Genomic DNA, 11,955 nt, shown 5'->3' on the forward strand with positions numbered 1-11,955 from the left:
AGATAGTCAAATATGTCTTTCGTTGCCTCAGTTTTTAGCTAAAATATAGATCTGCTAATACCATAATAAACATTTTGTAGAATTTTAAGTTTGAACTTATTGTATTTGCGATATTTGCAATGCCGTTTTAAGAAAATGTCCGTTTTGTTTGTTTGAAATGTTATCTTTTTCACGAACTACTTACAACATTTCTTAAAATATTTTTCAATGTTTATAATATTGCACGTTTGTAACGTCTTTTTTTAATTGAACAATTGTGTCGTTTATATTACTGCAGAATCGGCACGTTTTATAAAATGTATATATACAAAATAAAAGAAAATAATTGAATTAAATTTTTAGCGAAAAAAAAGGGATTTTTTGTTGTATAAATTCGTGTTCAAGCCATTAATTTAGATACGTATTATAATAATAATATAATTGAAATTTAAACACTTTTTCTACAAAAAAGGACCTGAGAAAAAAATCATGAATTAAACGTTTAAAAGGAAAGGTAGAAAGTGTAGAACCTTTCAAGATAAAGTGAAGACTTACCTGTCTAAATGTATGTATATTGGATCCGGGTGCACTAACATGCCTTGCTAATAAACGGGTTAGTTGCACCAATTCAATGTTGCACACAGCACCAATGGCTGCTTCTAGAACAATCACCCAGATTGGGCCCTTCGCCGTCAGGGGTTACCACTGCGGTATACCGTACCCCGGATATTGCTCAATATTATGAGGACTTTCATCCCATTTCGCGACTTTGAACGGGGAACGAAGGTAAGGTCAGCGACGATATTTTCCAAATAAATGATTATTTCATTTATCTCAACGGGTTTTATATATGTAGAGGTATTTTTGTAGCTCTAAAAGACATAAAAGTATTACAGGTATTTGTAAACTTGATTAAACTACCCTAAACGATCCGCTGCTCACTAGAAAATACTGACCGCGATACTGTAGAATCGTTTAGAAATTATTATATTACCAATATAAAAAAATTTGAATCGAGCAATTTTTTAATTCACATTCCGAGTAATGCTTTGTCCAAATTTCAGGCAAAAGTGTAAAAGTACAAAAAGATATAGGCCAAAATGGATGCAAGAGAAAGTGTACCGAGTATTGATTTTAAAGTGTACAGAGTATTGCAAAATAGCCCAACTTTAGTGTACAGTGTATTGCAAAACAAAATGAGCACATTAGTATGGAAAATCGATATTTTTGTCTAATTTTTACGTCTGTTTATCGATTCCATTTTTATTTTGCTGATAATGTACTGTTTATAGGCTATTTATTTAAATATTTCAGATTCAACAATACATTTTCAGTATTATTATTGTTCTTTTTTCTACGGGCAAATACAATTCCCATTTGATTGAAAATCACACTATGGATGAAATAAAGTGTGTGCAGGGTCGGAAGCAGGGTCGGGAGCAGGGTAGAACCATCAAATATGGCGATAAAAATCTTTGAATACATGTCTCAAGAAACTCATCTCTGAAAAAAAGAAGAAGAACAAAAAACATATTAAGATGCATGACATTAATAATAGGGTTTTACAGGGCAAGTTTACCTTAAGAAACATGTCGACACACTTAGTAAAATATTGGCCCGAGGGCTTATGCTGTCCAAGCATGTCGGTATCGTCTTAACCTTTTACTGCATGAGCACATTGCGAAAAATGGCTGTTTTCATTGAATTAAGCCTCCTGTTACAAGTTCAAACTGCTATGAAATTATAAAACAATGCATCAATACTGATCAAACTTGGTACAAATGTTGGCCATAGCCTGTGGAATAGCATGCGCAATTTTAAATTTCCAGTTACCACGGCAAACGGGGGACGTCTCAAAATTGCCAAAATCTCTATTTTGCGTTGTTCTTTATCCATCATAACCGATTTCAAGGTGCAGCAACTTCTCATTGATTGAGATAAAGCTTAAGGCATTTCGGCGCTGATTACACGGTACCTTTAAATCGACCTGAGGCCATTTTAGCACCCCCCCCCCCACAAGTCCTAAATCTTCTCGGCGATTAGATGGGCTACTGCTCCACTTCAAACACCCAAACAGAAGGGGGCACATCCCCGCCTGTGGCACCCCCTTGATGAACCTTTTTAATTGGGATGGCGCTGAAGTGATCATGCTCTCTTTTGAACAACATTTCTCAAACGAAAAAAAAACAACAACAGAGATTGGGAGCTAAATAGCGCATGTTTTAGACTATTTGAGGCCTCAAAAGGGGTGGGTGTAAGGCCTTCAAAACACGCCTTTATGAGGTAAAAGGTTATAAGGATATATCCATTAGCTGTACCCGCTCGGCAGTCATACGGTAACTCATTGCTAATGAAGTAACAAATTTCACGTGCAAACAGTCTGTCGTTGCTAGAGTGCAGGTGCAAAATGACCGAAATTAAGTTACCTTTATATGGATTTTTGGCATAGTAGGAAGTCGGTTGATATTAGATATTAGCACACTTGCTCAATACTCTATGCTCAATGCTCTAATATTGACAATCTTGAGGCAGCAATAATACATTTTGGAAGCATTATTTTTACTTTTTAAATTAAGATCATTATGCAATAATTATTAACAAATTCTAGAAAGGTTGATCCTTCGGTAGCAACGACAACTTTGTAAACACAGAAAATTGCTGAGTTCGTTCGACTGAGATTTTTCATAAGCAGGAATGAAAATCTGGAACATTCGCAGATGTTTCCAAGTAAAGTACATCCGAACTATGCATATTCTGCACATATAGTGTAAATAAGTATAAACAATAAGAAATATTTAAGATTAAATGTGGTAAATACTCTGTGTTTTACACCTTGCATTTACTCTATATTGATAACCAATACTCGTTACACTAAAAAGCAATACTCGTGACACCGGCGGGCAACTCCAACGCAATACTCGGTACACTGACATGTGTATTTATTCTCAAAATGCACTTTCATCTGAGGTTCTATTGTTGATTGAACATTTTCAGCATAAAAATTATCATCATTATCACATTTCACTCGATTCAAGTTTTTCTTTTAAGGAAGTATATGCACAAAAACATCAAATTTGACTGACCCGAGCTCATTTATCACGTGAGCAAAGAGACTAATTTTACCTCCTAATTACATTTCAAAGCTATATCTCAACATTTTTGGGTTTTCAGTAGCTAGAAAAATTATCGAAGTGTTTATTTTTCTGTAAAATTTATATCAAATTAATTCAAAATGACTAAAAATTGTCACAGAACTTACCTTCTTTCCACGTTCAAAGTCGCGAAATGGGATGAAAATCCTCATAATATCGAGCAATATCCAGGGTACGGTATACCGCAGTGGTTACATCCAATCAAAGGTTATGAAACATATAGACACGTACTCAACCTCAATCTCGTACCAAGGTCCGTGTATATTAGAAAGAAAGGAATATCAATAAAGTGACTATTTAGAAAAATCGCACCGCAATGCTGACAATTTATACTTGTCAGCAGAAATCACACTCGAAATGCTAGGTATTTAAAACTCATCCTTATATGCTAGTTTTTCTCATCTTAACAAATCGAAAATGATGCAGACATTTCTCTTCAACGATTGCAAATGGCGTATGCAACCAATGGGAGAAAACTCTCCTCAAACATTACTGAAATCCGACCGACATTGAGAATAGTTTCATACGCCAGGAATAGTCGGACATATTCGTTAATATTCGAATCTAAAGTTAAAGATTATTGCAATTTGACATTTTGATATATTGATGTATCCCGGTCTAAATTGTTAAATCACCATTTCTATTAATCAAAGAAAACAGGGCCAATAATAACTTTCCGTATATTAATTATTTTTAATTGCTTTTCTTTTCCAGTTGTAACATCTATCCACTTCCACAGCCAAAAACTTATGGATTCGCCGCTTTAAAAGGAATATCTTCGCGTCACGAGTTCAGTAACTACTTGGGTCATCGACACGATTCCTTTCGATGCAGTTCAAAATTGAATAAAGGATATGTTAGCTTCCGGAAGTGTAATGATTTCGTGCGTGGGAACTTAGCATTGTGTTGAAAGAGTAAGTATTGCTTTGATGTTTTTTTAAAATATAACAGGCAATGTTAAATCATTTTCGCCGCTTTAATGTAAATTTATAACTTAAGATCTATACTTTATACTTTTACTGAGTTTACGCATGTGTATTAAAAACGTAAGACTCCTGTTATAAGCCGAAGGTTCACGTTAGATACAAGCTCCTTATATAGTTCGGTGACGATTACACGCGTATACTTGAATGTATAGTTTGCAAGCAGGTACACATGAATTCGTTAAAACCCTATGACAGTCTAACTTTCATTTTTCTTCCGTTTTTAATGCCTAGTCCTTGTATCAAATACATTTGTAAGTGTTCAGCATGTAACCGATTCCTATCAAAGAAGCATGTAATTATCACGTTTGTTTTTATTTTATCTATTAATTATTTTGTATTTAATATGCATATCATCGGACACAATAAAACGGCATTTCACTTCATTTCTCTAATTTGAAAATCTTCTTTTAAACTTTCATTAAACAGTCCTGTGCTGCAAGGCGTAAAAGGTCAGCTAGTGCAGAAGACAAGTTCCTTGACCTTATGCTTCAAGTTAACGGGAACGACACTGAAGTGCACGTGATTGGCTCAGACAACAGTGACGTCATAGGTGCTTCTTATAATGTTTCATGTATCCGCGAGCAAAAACATATGCCGCTTCTCTTTAACTATATGATTCTTTATAAATGATAATGTTATGATGTTTGCTTTGTTTCGCCTGAGTGGTATATCTTCTCCCTATAAAAACCTGATAAGTTTATTAAAAAAACTTGCATTCAGTTTAACACATTTCCAGTTATGTAATATTTAGCAAGTTATAGGTTTCGTCCTTATATTAATTTATTAGCGCGGATTGTCCAGTAATTACGCAATACATGTATATATTAGAAGACAACGGTGCATATAGATGAAAATCAATTTTTCAGAAAGCTTCTATATTTAATCATATAAATATTCTTTATTCCATATTTTATATTACGATTTTGTAAACATATTGTGTTTTTACAGGTCACAGGGAACAAACCGCAACATCCTTGTACAGACAACTGCTTTGCATGGTGCCATACCCTCTCTCTGATGACTATCAACGCCCGACCATGACAGTTTCTTCTTATATTACCGTTCCAAATTCATGAAAAAATTGTAACAATTATGTTAAGATAGAAAAACTGTGGTTTCATAGTTACATATAATGCATATAATAATGTATATGCACAAACGCAAATAATTGTTCACATATAAAACATATGTATATAAAAAAGAAAAAACTTGGATGATTAAATGATCTTATCTCGTCAGGACATAATCAATTCTTTCAGGAGAAAGTTATTCTGCTACTTAACGGAAGACTCGTGGTTCTACCTAAATGTCTTCTGTTGACTGCAACAAGACACAGAAGGCATCTATGTTATATCCTCCAGAAAACTGGCGGTATGACTGTCACAACCGTATCTTATCTACTTCTTGATTTGTGTTCTGTGTTGGGGCAGAAAACAGTACAAAAGACAGTGAAAGTTTTTATTTTCTGCCATAACTTTTTGAAGAATATCAAACATTTCATAAAATTTTCATTGAAAAAAGTAGAGCTGGTTTATTATTGTGAGAATATCATACTAAGTGTTTATTTGTCATCCTTAGAAAATACTGTATTTCTTAAGCAGTTTGTGTTACTTTTCATAGAAGAACACAAGTCGATACTATATCAAATTCCGTTCATAGTAGCTTTCTATTTTTTCATAATGCTTCATAGGTTCGCTTTCGTAAAAAAAACCGTTTCGTAAAAAGTTGAATATTAAATAAAGCCAAATGTAGCTTTACACTAAGCATGTTGGTATTCATTCGTAGCTGTTTCACAGAAATTAGAAACATTCTCCGATCAGTCTCGATCCCATCGAAGTTTTTTATTTCTTAAGAAGACATAAGGGCGGTGAAAAGAGGGTTATGTTATAAGTAAAATGACAGCACTTTTTCTCTTAAACATTTTATGTACGTGTTACTCACTAGAGTGATCGGGATAATGAAACATTACATAATTTAGACAGAAAAAAAACTTAGACTGTCATTTGTATTGGTATATTGTCTGCCCCACTCGGAAAAAAGTCACGTAGTAAAGCACCGCGTAAGAAGTTTTTATGTGGCTTAAAAGTAATCAAAGGATATACTTTTAAATGGAACGAAACTTCTTTCGCCTGCATAACGTTTTATAGAAATAATATATATATTGTCCGAATTAAATAAGGTTATAAGTACTAATATAATAAAAATGTTAATAAAAACTTTATTAAGCTTCATAAAAAAGCGTTGCGTTGTATTATCTACATGAATTATAAATAATTACTATCAGACCCAGTCGGAACATCTCTCCTCATAATTACCTCAAACTTAATACGGATTTAAAGAAGTTCTAACACGTGGTTTCAGATGTAAACATAAACAGAAGGTGTAATCATTGATATTGTATACCAATTGTATATAATTAAGTTTATTTTTGTTAACTTATGATTGAACATATGCATGGAAATCATAATCAATTAAAATATCCTCACTGATTTACAATTAAAACTAATCCGAATATATGTCAGCAGGCAGATATTTTCTACTTTCGGTTTCTACAACTAAAGCGATTAGTAAATAAATAATGTACTGTTAACTTAATTGAAAAGGACATTAACTTGATATATTGGTATAAATCAATCTTCAAGTCCTTGCATGAGTCCTATCTCTTTACATGTTTAGGTTCTTAGCGTAGGTTAGACCAAATTGCAGTATCCGTTCTGTGTATTCTTACCATGTATTGCGTTCGAGGTCCTTATCCGAATACTGACGGACAGGGTCAAGAAGTTGCAATTTCTATCAGACATTTGTAGAAAAAACTATATTAATGAAATCAATACCATCAGCTATTTGTAGAAGTAAGCTACATACCAGATGACTAATCATCATTACCATCAGACATTTCTAGATTACACGATGAACACTTCATCAAAATTGTCAATGATTATCAATACCATAGAACGTTTGTAGGTGAAAACTACATAAAAACTAATCCGTACTGCCAAGCTCCGGTATAAGAAAACTGTAAAAAATGGCCCTTTTTGAAGAATCCTCCATTGGCAGTTGTCTTTGATACCCAGGCATCATAACCGCAGATCAGTTCTGCAGATTGAGTTCCGCTCATTGGTGTCTTGTAACGGTCTTTTACTCCGGCAGGGACATCGAACACTGGTTCAAACATATGCAAGAAAGTGTCAACTATATATTATCGGTGGGAAAATTACACGGGCCATATAAACACAATATTGTCAATTGAGTTTCAAAATGAATAAAACACGATTTCATACGGTCCATTAATCATATACGCTACTAATGGTATTGAACATTATAAGAATTTTTACAACCTCTATTTCCCCAAATTTTTCACGGCTTCATATATGCTTCATGCTAAGTCGATTAAAAACTAATGTCTAAACATGGGTAACAAATTAACATCCAATTATATTTCATGCTAAACTCCTGTTCATTGAAGAAACGAACTGAAACCAAACATGAATATTAATATGTAAGAGCTATGATAACACTAGTCATTTCGGCATCACGGTGACAGTTCGCGGTCGACGGGGTAAGACTAATTGAGTTATCAATGTCTGGTATGAGGTGTCCCCCTATGAGCGAGTTTGGCTGGGAAGGCGGATCCCAGATCATGATCTTCGTTGTTGCCGAACAGTCAAAGCGTTTATGGATGGTGACCCTAGTGATAATCAAAATTGCCGATGGGAGAGAAATGTGTGATCCGATTGTTCGTTGTCGGTATTGTGGTTCCGATTATGTTCGCATGTCTCAAGTCGCTTGGTGTCGGAAGGACTGCAAAAAAAAACGATTTCCATTTGCAACATCCCAATAACGGACTCTGCATTATCCTGCAGAACATTTTATATTTCACAAACTTTTCGGTGCTTTGTCCCCTACCAAGCATCAACTCCATGCCGTATTGGTCTGAATTGCGGACTTAAATGATAACGTCAGTTTTATCCCATTTCAGAGGATGACTTTCTGCTTGATTTCGGATGCGAACCCGGCAGACTATAGAGAGTTTAGTCGTCTTTTAGTGTACTCTGATAAGGATTCGATGTCTTAATGCATCCTCTCTTGCATCAAGTGATTCCGTCCATGTATGATATGGTATGAGGTCTGTGATGAGAATGATGTCAATTCATTTGGAATTCCAAATGCCACAAATGTTCGACGTAGTTAAGCTATAAGGCCCTCTTCACCATTCAAAGATCGTTCAACTATGGGCAAGTTCGAGTATCGATCAACTATAACTAAGTATCAAACCCCTTGATGGTGAAAAGAATCTGCACAAACACATGCCAACGGGTAGTCTGGATATATTAGGGGTGTAGGCGGAGCACTTAGATTCGAAGGTGCGATACGATTGCAGTGATTGCATTCAGCTTGAAGTGCTGTTATAACAGGTGTTATCCCTGGCCAAAATACGCTCGAGACACCATAGATGTAATTTCTTGATGTGTTGAATGGAGAACTGCAAGGACTTCTTGTTGGAGAGCTGAAAAGGATGACTACACGATCCTTGTATGGTATTACGCCATCTACGCAAATGAAAATACTCACGAAGATGTGCAGGAAATTCTTTGCGAGACTCAGGTACTCTGCATTCTATAAGGTTAAGGAGATCATGCATGTTATTGTCACTACTTGTGACAGTGCGAACTCTGTCCCAGGTGACTACTCTAACGGCAAGCAAGTCAAGTGAGCACATGGCTGATGCGGTGATGCAGGTATCAACATCATTGTCATTGAGAACAGAATATGTTGACGGCAATGTGGGGAGGAGAACATGTCTCATAGAAGGTACATTGTTAATTGCTGTAATGTCATCTTGAAGTGATTGCTTTTCAGATTGTCCGGTAGGATAACGTGATACTCCATCTGCAGCGAGATGCTTGACCCCTGGAATATGAATTATGCGAAAACGATAGCGGAGGGAATTTTCTTTCAAGTTTCTGAGACGTGAATTCGAGATGTCATCAAAGGATCTGTCAACGAAAAACTTTAACAGGAGTTTATGGTCAACTGCGATTACAAGATCTTCACACCAAAGAACAAACTATCTTGCTTTATCAAGAGCATCGGCAACTGCAAACGCTTCACCTTCCGCTGGTGTATATCGAGACCCAGCTGTTTGCGTGAACTTAATTCCGGCAAATGTTCTCTTCAAACCGGTGTGACAACAAAATAGTTGATTGTCGGGAGAGTTGCAATGCTTCTTGAACAGTCAGAATCGAATTCCCGACTTTCGACCAGTCGGCGGCGAGACAGGTAGGTTTTGTCTTGTCAAAGATTCGCACGACTTCTTCAATCTCATTGAAAATGGCAGTTTTAGACTCCGAAAATAGTGCATTAATATTGTCATCCCAGATGAACGGTGTTCCTGGTTAATAGCTCTGTTAGTATTGTGTCTGACATGCTGAAAGCATTCGATACTTGATTTACTAATAAGACTGTACCAAGATCTGCCATCAGTGATATTTCTCGGAGTTGGAAAGTCCATAATTGCACTTAGATATTTTGCACATGGGCAAACTGTGTTGGGGCTTATTGCGAATCCAGCGAATTCAACCGTGTCTTCTGCAAAACTTGTCAAGGTTGAGTGTGACGCCCTGTCTTCCACATATATCAAGCCATTGTACAGCTTGGAAACTCTCATTTATTGATTCAGACCAGAGAAGAAAGTCATCGACAAATTAAGTTTTGTTGGGGATCTCAGCAACTATTTCATCGTAGAGTATATCCGTCGCCAGAATGTATCCTTAAGGGGCTGTTTTATAGCGATAGCGCCCCAAGGAGTGACAAAAGTTGTATGATGCATTTCTCTCTCTCTTAGCGTGAACATTGAGGGTGCTGAAAATCAACTGTTCGTCGAGGTGTGTCATTTTTCTTAGCACATACCTAGCGTTTCCTAAATCTATTTATATACGGGCATTATCAAAGATGATCACGCACATATACCTGTTATATAATACCTACGTATTTTTCTTTTACTTTTTTGTTTGCGTGACGTTCCCCCAGTTTTATGTAGTTGTTATTTTCAGGGTCATATACTTCATTATATATAGCTCTGTGCCTGGGTGTAGTGCGTGATACCGTAGCTGCCCAGATGTAACTGGTTTATTTATATGCAACGACACAAGGATCAACCTCTGATTGAAGAGGTCATCAGACATCTCCAGTGTTGAGAATGATTGCTGGCGTCATCAATTTTTGCGTATCAAAGTGAAGCTAATGCATAGCATTTTAAGCCTTAAATTATTAGAACTAGTCAACTAAAATGTAATGTGCATGCTCCGCTTTAAAATACGACTTAACTTAAACGAAAAATTAACATCGAAGTGAACAAATCGGTACAAGGAAAAATCGCAAAATATCATTGACGTTACTTGACACTACGAGTAATGGTTCATTCCGTTTTAATCCTTTAAACTGTATAAATCGATTATTGTTTTCTGAATAGCGTTTGACTGTTTCATGTTCCGAAAAAAAAGTAACATTGATCATTATAGCTACAATATCACCATGAACTCTTATATGATCGAGTAAACCGTGTACCGAAATTTTGCTGCATCGGTGTGACTAAATATGCAACAGAGTTTCTAGGTGCAAAAGCACACAATGTTTACTCTAGCTTGATTTTCTTGAAATATTGTGGTAGGAGAAATGCAGCTTTATATACTGTTTGTTTTAATCAAATGATATAGATATTTTTTTAAAGTAAATCTCGAACTTAAAATTGTTTGATTAACATAATTTATGTCCGTTTTGGAAAAAATCTCTTTTGCAGAGGAAATGTTTCTATAGACTTACCAAGTTTGATAACATAACATAAATTGTTGCCTTTGTAGAAGGAATATTGCGCCAAGAAAAACTCCATTTCTCCGCCATACAATCTTCAAAACAAATGAAGCGTAAAACAAACTTTTATTATGATACTTTATATAATAATGTCAATTTTGTTAAATAATTGTAATTTACAAAACATTCATTCTGCTTTTTAAGCAAAAATATTTCCAAATATTTTCGAAATAAACAAAAAAAAACAACAAATTTTCTACAGTTGCAAAACGACCTTTCGCATGCTTTTTTGCTAAAGAAGAAACAAACTTGTTTCAATAAAGGTCTCATTCGAAAGAACATTAGTTAATATATATTTAAGTGAATGAGCGGGAATCGAACGATTATATACATATGACCGGTGGGGACATTTCAACTGCATTAATTCATGTTTTAATCTCCATAAATTTACAATGAAATTTCTTGAATTCATGATTTCAACTTCTTGAATTCACGATTTCAACTTCATGAATTCACGATTTCAACTTCATGAATTCACGATTTCAACTTCATGAATTCACGATATCAACTTCATGAATTCACGATTTCAACTTCATGAATTCATGCTGTAACACATGTTTTTTTTTGGTTTTATATCATAAATATTATGCTCAAATTAAGATTAATCAATTTGTAAGTTCAAAAAAGCATTATTTATAAAGATATTACCGAATTTAACATTTCATGAAAATAAAGGGAGGTAATAAAAATTATTTTCTATAAAGTCTTAGTCAAATTGTCCAATAAGAAAAGAATGCATATAATTTAATGATTACATTTAATATGTACAAATATATGCAGTACAAATGTTACATATTTTATATTCTTTGATGTTTGACACTTGTTTTCTAAGCATTATTATATACATATATATGATTTCTCTTAAGCCTGGTGTACATCCTCAATTACAACATACAAGACCATTAAACTTTCAGCTTTGTGAATTCATGCTTTAAATTTCACGAAAATTTCTGACAGATAATTTGACA

General features: G+C 34.8%; 1 protein-coding gene across 3 annotated transcripts in view; it reads left to right on the forward strand.

Annotated features, from left to right (window-relative positions):
* The window catches only part of LOC132755826 (uncharacterized), a 98,209-nt gene that overhangs the window by 38,136 nt on the left and 48,118 nt on the right, over positions 1-11,955 (forward strand). The window lies entirely within an intron of this gene.

This window comes from Ruditapes philippinarum, unplaced genomic scaffold, assembly GCF_026571515.1.
Source record: "Ruditapes philippinarum isolate M1 unplaced genomic scaffold, ASM2657151v2 ctg608_1_1_1_1, whole genome shotgun sequence".
Lineage (NCBI taxonomy): Eukaryota > Metazoa > Mollusca > Bivalvia > Venerida > Veneridae > Ruditapes > Ruditapes philippinarum.